This window comes from Anas platyrhynchos, chromosome 27, assembly GCF_047663525.1.
Source record: "Anas platyrhynchos isolate ZD024472 breed Pekin duck chromosome 27, IASCAAS_PekinDuck_T2T, whole genome shotgun sequence".
NCBI classification, from domain to species: Eukaryota; Metazoa; Chordata; class Aves; order Anseriformes; family Anatidae; genus Anas; species Anas platyrhynchos.
In genome coordinates this window covers 3614315-3623398 of record NC_092613.1, presented here as the reverse complement: position 1 = coordinate 3623398, position 9084 = coordinate 3614315, and positions in this window count along the sequence as shown.

Here is a 9084-nt window from a genome sequence, read left to right as displayed (position 1 = left end):
GCACAGCCCACCTTGCTGCGGGAGGCACAATGGCGGAACAAAGCTTGTGAAGCACTCACAGCTCCATGGCGCTTCTGCGTCCTGCCAGGGGTGGCAGCGTGCAGAGGACAGCCTGGCTCCGCTTTCCTCGGCTCTCTCACGAGCTCCATCTATCTGCCCGTGCCTTTTCATCACCAGGAATTCTCTGCTGTGTATGAATCTTACTGCTCCTGAAGCTCTGCTTGTGCCTCGGTGCTTACAACCCCATGTACCTTGCTCTGATTTTCTTTAACTGCCTCAAAACTACATCTTCTAGCTCATACTGAAACTGCTTCTCAGTCATCTCATTGCCAGGCATCCTTCAGCCACTGCCCACTTACGTCTGCTCTGCCTCTGCCACTGACTAGACTTTGCCAGTTCCCCCCCTTCAGAAGGGGTTTGAGGCGAGACCAGGTAAGCACTTGGCACCCCTGAACAAAGAACCTACAGCATTCTCAGGAAATTCCTGATCCACAGATCATTAAAATCTGGGAGAGCAGTACAGCAGATGAGTAACACTCATGGCAAATGTGACTTCCTGGTTTTCTTTGGATCTCAGTAGTCCTTTCTTCTTCCCCATGTAGTCATCCCATCATACACAGTCTTTTCCCTTCTTCCCCACACTCATCCCCACTCAAAGTCTACAGCCATGGGTCACCATTATCGACCTGGACTTTCCCTTCATCCCATCAACAGACTTCTTCAGCTCACAACATCACTGAGCAATACTTACTCTGATTTTCCAGCCTCCTCCTGCTAATGAGTCTTCACAGGTTCACCAGCATCCCTCCCCTATGCTCACAACTTCCCTAGGTACTGTCTACCTTTTCATTTGTGCTACATTTTCTCCAACGGGAGGCACTGCTTTATCCAATTAGCTCACCCAAATAAACGTACACACTGGGTTACTTCTCAGTCCTTCATCCACCCACCAATCCCTTCACTCCTTTTCACTCCACCTTACCCACAGCACTCACTTCTCTCATCTTTTTTGTTCAATCACCTCCCCTTCAATTCCTTAGAGGTATCCTGCCACACAAATGCCTTTCTATGACATGTCCTAATAAATAAATTCATACAACTTCCAAGATTTGCAGAGACAGTCGTTGTATTTCATGTATTTCATGAAAACTTTCAAAAAAGGGAAAACTTTCAAAATACAATTTTGCTTTTACCAACCATAGGTTGTCAAAGCAATGTGAAACCTGGAGCACATGTTGGATTCCTTGTTCTGTGTGGGAGAACAGCTTGGTAGAATTCTGTTCTCTCTCTTTGATGGGGCCTTAACTTGTATGACTAGTACATAGAAAACTGTGAGCAACATTCCACCTCTCTCCAGATACCTGCAGGGTAGATGGCCCTGTCTGTGCTAATTATCCTTTGCAGCCAGAATATAAAAACTGACTGTTTTCAAGGATGGTTCTTCTGATCTATTTTAGACACCCATTTTGAGATGAACTCAGTCACTCCCAAGACTTTAGTTCCCTTTATGGTCAGCAGAAGCCTTGGGTGAGACAGAGGCTGACCTCTAATTTAGGACCTCAGAGCCAGGAATCTGCATTTAGTCAGATTTTAAGACACCTCTTGAGTACAGACTAAATCTCTCAGTGGCATGAAGTACAACCTGCTTGGCATCAACCCAAATCCCATCTTCACAATGCTTTGTTCACTTCATCAACCAAAAAGTTGGTAATTACCAATGTTGCCAAATATGGTATATGGTACTCGACCTCATACAATCAATGAAGATTTAAAATCTATATTTGAAAGAGTCTTGTTATTGAGTTTGAAGTTCTTCTTTAGGAACAGGTTGACACATCCTCTTACGTTCCTTCCTCTCTCTCTCTTGCTTCATGACCATTATCTCTCATTAATTCCACCCCTCCCAAGCAATAGAATGAGTCAAAAGTGTCAGGATTGGTGAATCTGAAAGCAAAATTCCACTACCACTAATGTATTGGGTGTACATGTCCCATTTTGGAAGCAGGGGCACTGCAGGGGCAGAGGAGCCCATGCTGGAGCAGGTGGGTATTTCCTGAAGGAACCACAGCCCATGGGGGACCCACAGTGGAGCAGGAGAAAGGTGTAAGAAGGAAGGAGTGACAGAGAGGAGCTGTTGTGGACTGACCACAGCCCCCATTTCCACCCTACAAACTGCCTTGGGATGAGGATAGGTAGAGAAGTTGGGAATGAAGAACTGAAGTTGAGCCTAGGAAGAAAAAAAAGGGAGGGAGAGAAGTATTTTAATTCTTGTCTTTCTTTCTCATCACCCAAATCTATTTTATTTGGCAATATTTTAAATTAATCTTCCTCAAGTCAAGTCTGGTTTGCTTGTAATGGTAACTGGTAAGCGATCTTCCTGTCTTTAGCTTGATGAATGAGCTTTTTCTTATTTTCTTTATTGAAGAGAAGGAGTGAGAGAGTGGCTGGTTGGGTGTCTGACAGCCAGCCAAGGAATTCCCACCACAACCACATTTACAAGAGTTCACCTGCAGCACTTCATCAACTTTTGCACTCCTACCGGCGCCCAGTATAAAAAGGCATCGGCAAACTGGGACGAGTCCAAAGGAGAGCCACTAAGGCTGTTGGGGCTGGAGCACGTGGTTTACACTGGGTACAGGGGCCCGAGGAGATTTTGAGATCTCCTTCCTTGTAAATACTAAAATTTAACTCAATAAAGCTCCAACAAGCTGTCCTACCTTTGGTGTTGGCTGTGCTTTGGGGGAGGGTTGGACATTTAACTTAAACTATTCCATTATTTTGTTAGAATGACCATGAGCAGCATCCCCTTCAGGTCAGAACAGAAAATTCCCTTCTCTGACTAACTCAGAGCAGTAAAAAGAACCTGACAAGGGGTTGGAAAATGGCAGAAATATCCTTTGCGGTAACATCTAAAGTCAAATTATGAACAGACGGTCTGTTCCTCCCTACCTCTTATCTAGGATAGCTCAAGGCATGTTGCTACAGAGATCTAGACCATCTCCCGATCTGTGCAGCTCCTGCTAGACCTGAGAAACCATAATCTTTAAGAACTACTATTTCTTTACAACATGCCAAACCAGTAAGAAGACTGACTTTGGAACCTGCCATGCTGCCATGTACAGCATGAAACCAGCGACATCTCCATGGATGGACGTGGCATGAAGACACTTGAAGACAGAGACTTTCTGGAACAGCAGTGCAGGTGAAGCCAGACAGAGGCACCATGGTTGGTCAGAGGCCATCTGTGTCACCTCTCTGAGAAGGACCAGGGCCAACCTAACCCTGCACTGCTTCAGGATATTGTCTGGAAAATGACCTCATAATTTCAGCCCAGAAGGGAGCCTGTGTCATCTCCCATGTATACTTCTTGCCCAGCAGCTTAGAACTCGTGAACAGCTTGCTTGTACCATGGCTAGCACTTCTGAATCTCTTGGAATTCTTCTGCGAGGCCTGTAATCTCTATTGATTTTATCTTTAAAGCTCCATAAGCCATATAATTTTAGCTGATTTTCCACTTCAAAATATAGTTTTATATGGGAGCTCAGTTTGGAAGCCAGTGGAACCTGCTAGACACAGAAATAAAGTAGATAGTAGAAAAATGCAAGATAAGGTACAAAACAAGTAGCACAAAGTCAAAGAAGTAACAATTGAGGAGTTGAGAAAATCACCAGCATGAGCGGTCCGCATGACAACAAATCAACGAGCAGAATAAGAGCGTGATAGTCGCGTGAATACTAGTATAGCCACCAATGAGCAAGCTTGCCAAGTAGCACAACTGGCACATGCAGAGGTGCTAAGGGTATAAATGCAAGAATGTATACTCAGTAAACACTTCAGTTGCACACCAGCCTGAAGTCATGTGATAAATTCCCTTCAGTTTTGAGTCTTCCTGTTTTCTGAAGATGACCTGAGAATATAAACCATGATTGTTAAAATCATATAATGTATTGTATACTTGAAACAAAAACAAGAAATAACTTTATTGCTATTGGGGGATTTTTTGTTTGTTTGTGTTGTTTGTGTTGTGGTTTTGTTTTGTTTTGTTTTGTTTGTTTGTTTTGTTTTTTAATATTGATGACTAGCAATGCAGTTCCTTCACTGCTTGGAGATAGTGAAATAACAATCAGCTCAGGATCCCAAAGAGATGATGTAGAGAACAAACTTTCTAGTTCCAAAGTCATTAGCAATGTTATTTAATGGAGGCTAGGAGCTAGAAGAAGAAGGAAGGTGAAATGAAGTTGTCATGGAGGTTTCCAGGGGCTAGCTTGTGAACATTTGAGAAGGAACTTGGTCTTCTTAACAAAACAAGAACCACTGCACAATTCTTCCAAATTAATGCAGGTGCCATCTTGGAAGTCACCTAACCCATGAAGTTGTTTTTCTACTCTAATGAAAATACGTCCAATAAGTTCCAAACCTGCATTAATCCATTCAGGCTAAAGTGGAGATAATCCCCACATTTCAATATCCTTAAAGGGAAGGACATATTTAACTCAAATAAAGGGCAAACTTTATAGCTCTTCCTGTCCTTCCATGCCATACCAATAGCAGGAATTCACCTGAAGCTACTTGCAATGATTTCTGTGTGTCCCCAGATAGGAATTAGGTCAATACCTAATCACCAATGGGTTCACCAAAAATCACCACTCTACCCGGTCAAAAGCTTTTTTCCCTCTTTTCCTTCCCTTCCCACATGGATGTCACAATAAGCGAGGGACAGCATCTGACTGAATTGTGAATGCTGCATCTGACACATTCCAGACACATCCCTGTTCCAGGGCAGCCAGGTAAAAGGTCTGTGGATAAATTTTCCCTATTTCACAGCAGCCTGCAATGTTCTGGCCGCTACGCTGAAATCAGAAGTTGTTTTTTAATCTAGAATACCTCAGAGACCCATATCTTTAGGACTCTAACTCATTTTTTCATTTCTTAAAAGCCAAGGAAGCTTGTCTCTCAAAAGTGATCTAAAATTTAGTTATCAACCCAGTGGCTTGCCTTCCCTGCAGACTTTTTCCAGTTAGATGGGAGCTGGTCTGAGGCACTTGTTTTCTCTGCAGTGCAGTTCTGGCCACAGCAGGATCACCATTTCCAAGTGATATTTACTGTACAGCTCTTGCTGCAAGAAGATGCCAGCTAGGCTTCTGGAAAATTAACAGTTCCTTCAGATTTGAGCAATTCTTGTTAAATCTTTCAAGCTCCCTTTGAATTGGCAAGATATTCCAGCCTCTGTTAACTCTGAGAAACATTTTTACTTTTTTTTTTTTTATTTACAGGAAGCCAGATTTAAAAAAATCCTTCAAAGACTTTTTCATAGTTGTAACTGTTTCCTCAGGTTAATTTCACATGTGTCATGTAAGGTCTAACTCAGGTTCCTCCAAACTGGAAAACAGACACACAGATTTTGCCAAAACATCAGTTTTGGTGCAGTCTTTAGCAGATACCAGTTCAACTGTTTGTATTCTTTTCCTGCCTGCTCATACAGTATCATTTATTTTTGACTTTGAGTTTACAACACACCTAATTAAAGCACATATTTGTGCACAAAACTGCCAAGTTGTTTATTTCCTGAACGTTTGCCCAGTCTTCTCTTCAAAAGGATTATTTGGCTTGTAGGTCTAACACCTCAATTACCATATCATAAGACTTGCTTTTGCCAAACTTGATGCCACTGAGATATCACAAGATGGCAGATTTTTGTAACGACTGATTCCCTAATAAATCTGGAGTCTTGTAACACTTGTGACAGCACGAGATGATGCTACCAGAGAGTTTGCCATGTGCTCCCTATTCGGTCCATGCTACATAAATTGCAAAATCTTTTCTACTTCTCAATGGAATTTTTAGTGGCAAGTCGAAACTGTGCATGTCCTACAAAGGCTCAGTTCCACTCTATATAGCGCATGCCAAATTAATATTTTCAACCATGAAAAGCAAATTTGCAAGTATAAAGCGGTAAGCATCTAAATTCACTGCCAGTTATACAGCTTGGAAAAGTAAATGGCATTAGATACGGCAAAAAGTAATTTTAATAAAAACAGGGCTTCATGAGGGTTCACAAGAATTTCTTCAGCTCTTCTGATTTCTAGACATTAAACAAATGCCTGAAATTCTACAAATTTTACACATTGATTTTGGTCCACCAAATCTTCACTAATAGATTTTGTTAAAGAGTTTGTGCTGTTCTGTTGTTGTTTTGTACAATTACAACCGCAAAGAATTAAAATTCAAAATTCGAAGTTTGAAACACCAGTGAGCTGTTTGAGAATCCATTACCATCATTTTTATAAGCAGCGGATTTTTTAGAACAGGTGAATGGTTTGTTAAAAACTCGATTCATTTAAACAGCAATATTTTCTAATGAGACCAACTGTAGAAAGTTTCAAGATTAATAAATAGATATATAGGTGAGTAAGAAAGAAGAGAGGGGCAAACTACAATTTTGTCAGGAGAATTCAGAGCTTGGGAGGAGTAAATATTGCATAAAAGCCATGTTTTCTACATTTGAGTGGGCACTCCACTGCCTTCCACCAGTGGTTACAACACACAGGAAAATAACGATTGATCCTGATAACAAACCCCATAAAATATTCAAGAAGTAAATAAGAACTCTAAATCAGATTTTAAAAAGCGACTGATTACTTACCAATTTAAAATAATGAAAGGCGTTAGGTGACAGATTTCTGTGTTCTGGGGGTCTGGTTCTGCAAAGGCACTTTGACTAAACTCAGACACCAAAATCCAAAATTATGAGAATGACGTAAAGCTTATTTATTAATATTTAATTATTAATTAATTTATTTATTATTATTTAATTAATATTATTTAATTTATTTAATATTAATTTATTTGTTTATTAATATTTAATATATTTATATATTATATTTCAACTTAATATCCAGAACTTCCCCAGCTAGCAGAAGCTTGAGAAATCATAGCCTAGCTAACCAGGAAAACCCAGCCACAGTCTAGAAACCTGGTGTTTCTCCTCTACGCCATCTCCAAGCTCGGACTGTCAGCCTGGACCTTGTCTGCAGCAGCCTGCTTGGTCCTTCATCCACCACCCAACGTCTGGGCCCCGGCTGTGTTTTGGGAGTCAGACAGTGGCATCCACGACACAGACAGCATTGTCCAGGGAAGGGGCACATCGCTCTTCCCACTCTGCAGCCTGTGAAGATGCATGGCCCAAAGAGCCCAGACCTCAGCTCCCTGACAGGCTTAGCTGTGACACAGGACCTGCAGCGAAACTAAAACACATTGTGGGATCCACAGCAAATACCTCCCATCCCAAAAGCATCAGCCATTGGAAGCACAAACAGGGGACTCCACATTCAGGGTGAGCTCTAGGCTTGTGTTCAACATGCGTGTGGTGGTTCTTTCCTGCAACAAAGCCCTCGGCCAGCTAGATTTATAGACTAGAATCACAGAATCATTAAGGTTGGAAGAGACTTCCATGATCACCTGGTCCAACCACCCCCTACTACCAATGTCACCCAACTAAACCATGTCCCCAGGCACCACGTCCAACCTCTCCTTGAACACCCCCTGGGACGGTGACTCCACCTGGGCAACCCATCCCAACGCCTGCCCGCTCTGGCTGAGCAGAAATGGCTCCTCATTGCCCACCTCAACCTCCCCAGCACAACTTGCAGCCACTCCCTCTGGTCCTATCACTGGTTAACTATGAGAAGAGACTGACCCCCAGCTCCCCACAGCTTCCTTTCAGGCAGTTGCAGAGAGCAATGAGGTCTGCCCTGAGCCTCCTCTTCTCCAGCCCAAACACTAAAGCTAGGAATGTTTGTTCTTGCTGCTTTGTTTCAGTAAAGACGTTGGAATGCAAATGCTTCATCACCAAAAACACAGGACAAACTGGGTCAGTCACAACAATGCTCCCCATGCCCATTGACCGCATGCCTTGGGGATGACCTTGGTGAGATGAGGCAGGGACCTGCCCTCTGCTGCCACTCCTTGCAAACCCAGGAGAGGGAAACTCCCACTCAGCACCACCCGGGGCTGGGTCCTCTGGGATTAGGTTCATGAGCCTCCTGTTTTCAGCACGAGTGGCTGCAGTCCTTCAAGCCAACCAGCAAAGCTGGTTGAACTGGTGAACAGCATTAGCAGGTGAAGGTTTCTTCAACAGCAAGGAAGGAAGCTGGCGTATCAACACCCATAAGGCTAAAGCAGCTCTAAAAAAAACCTCTGCCTCTGGTTTGGAAAGGTGCCCCTTGAAGTGGAAACCACCAGAGGCAATCAGATGACCTACTTTGGCCACCTACCCGTGGCATGACTCACCACAGCGTAGGTGCCTGCTTCTGCCAGCTGTGGTGCAAACCAGAGGAAGTGAGCTAAGAAAAGACAACTTCAGCCCTCACTCACAACCCCTGAAACATAAGCCACCTAAAAGTTAAGCCTCAAATAAGGAAAAGGGAGAAAGAAATGTCACCTGGAAATACAGAGCAGGTTTTCTACATGTTGGAGAGGAATGAAGGAGCCAAGGGAGGGACAGGAGTGGCAAAAACTCTAGCAAGATCAATCACCATCAGGTTTAAGGAACCTCTCCCTACAGTAGTAACTGCACTGAAGATGACCTAAATTCAGACATTACCACTGCCAAGCTGCAGCACCTATGCCTAACCCCAGGCACAAACAGCAGAGATACCACCACTCATCACCATGCCATTTCCACACCTCAAAATCTGACCAATTCCACCTGCAAATACAGTTGACTCCAAGGTCAGGTTCCCAACAGCAGAGAAGATGCACACAAATATTTTCTTCCAGCAAATCATTTTTACTGAGCAAATCTTTTTACTGTGAGGTCATAAGCTAGACCTTGGTCCTTCTGTTCCACAGGAGCTTCCTCATTGCTACTTTGCTACCCAGAAAGAGATGTCTTAGAGCTCAGCTGCCCTTGAAGTTTCCTGCTCAAGCTCCTACTCAGCTTCTTTACAGGCACAAAGCTGACTCCTTCCAGTCAAAAGACAGGTCTTGCAGCTGCCTTGCAACAAAAGGAGTCCCAAAGAGGCCTTGAACCTCCATGGTTGGGAGTCTCTTCTAGGGAGGCCACCACTCTGGCTGCATGCACAT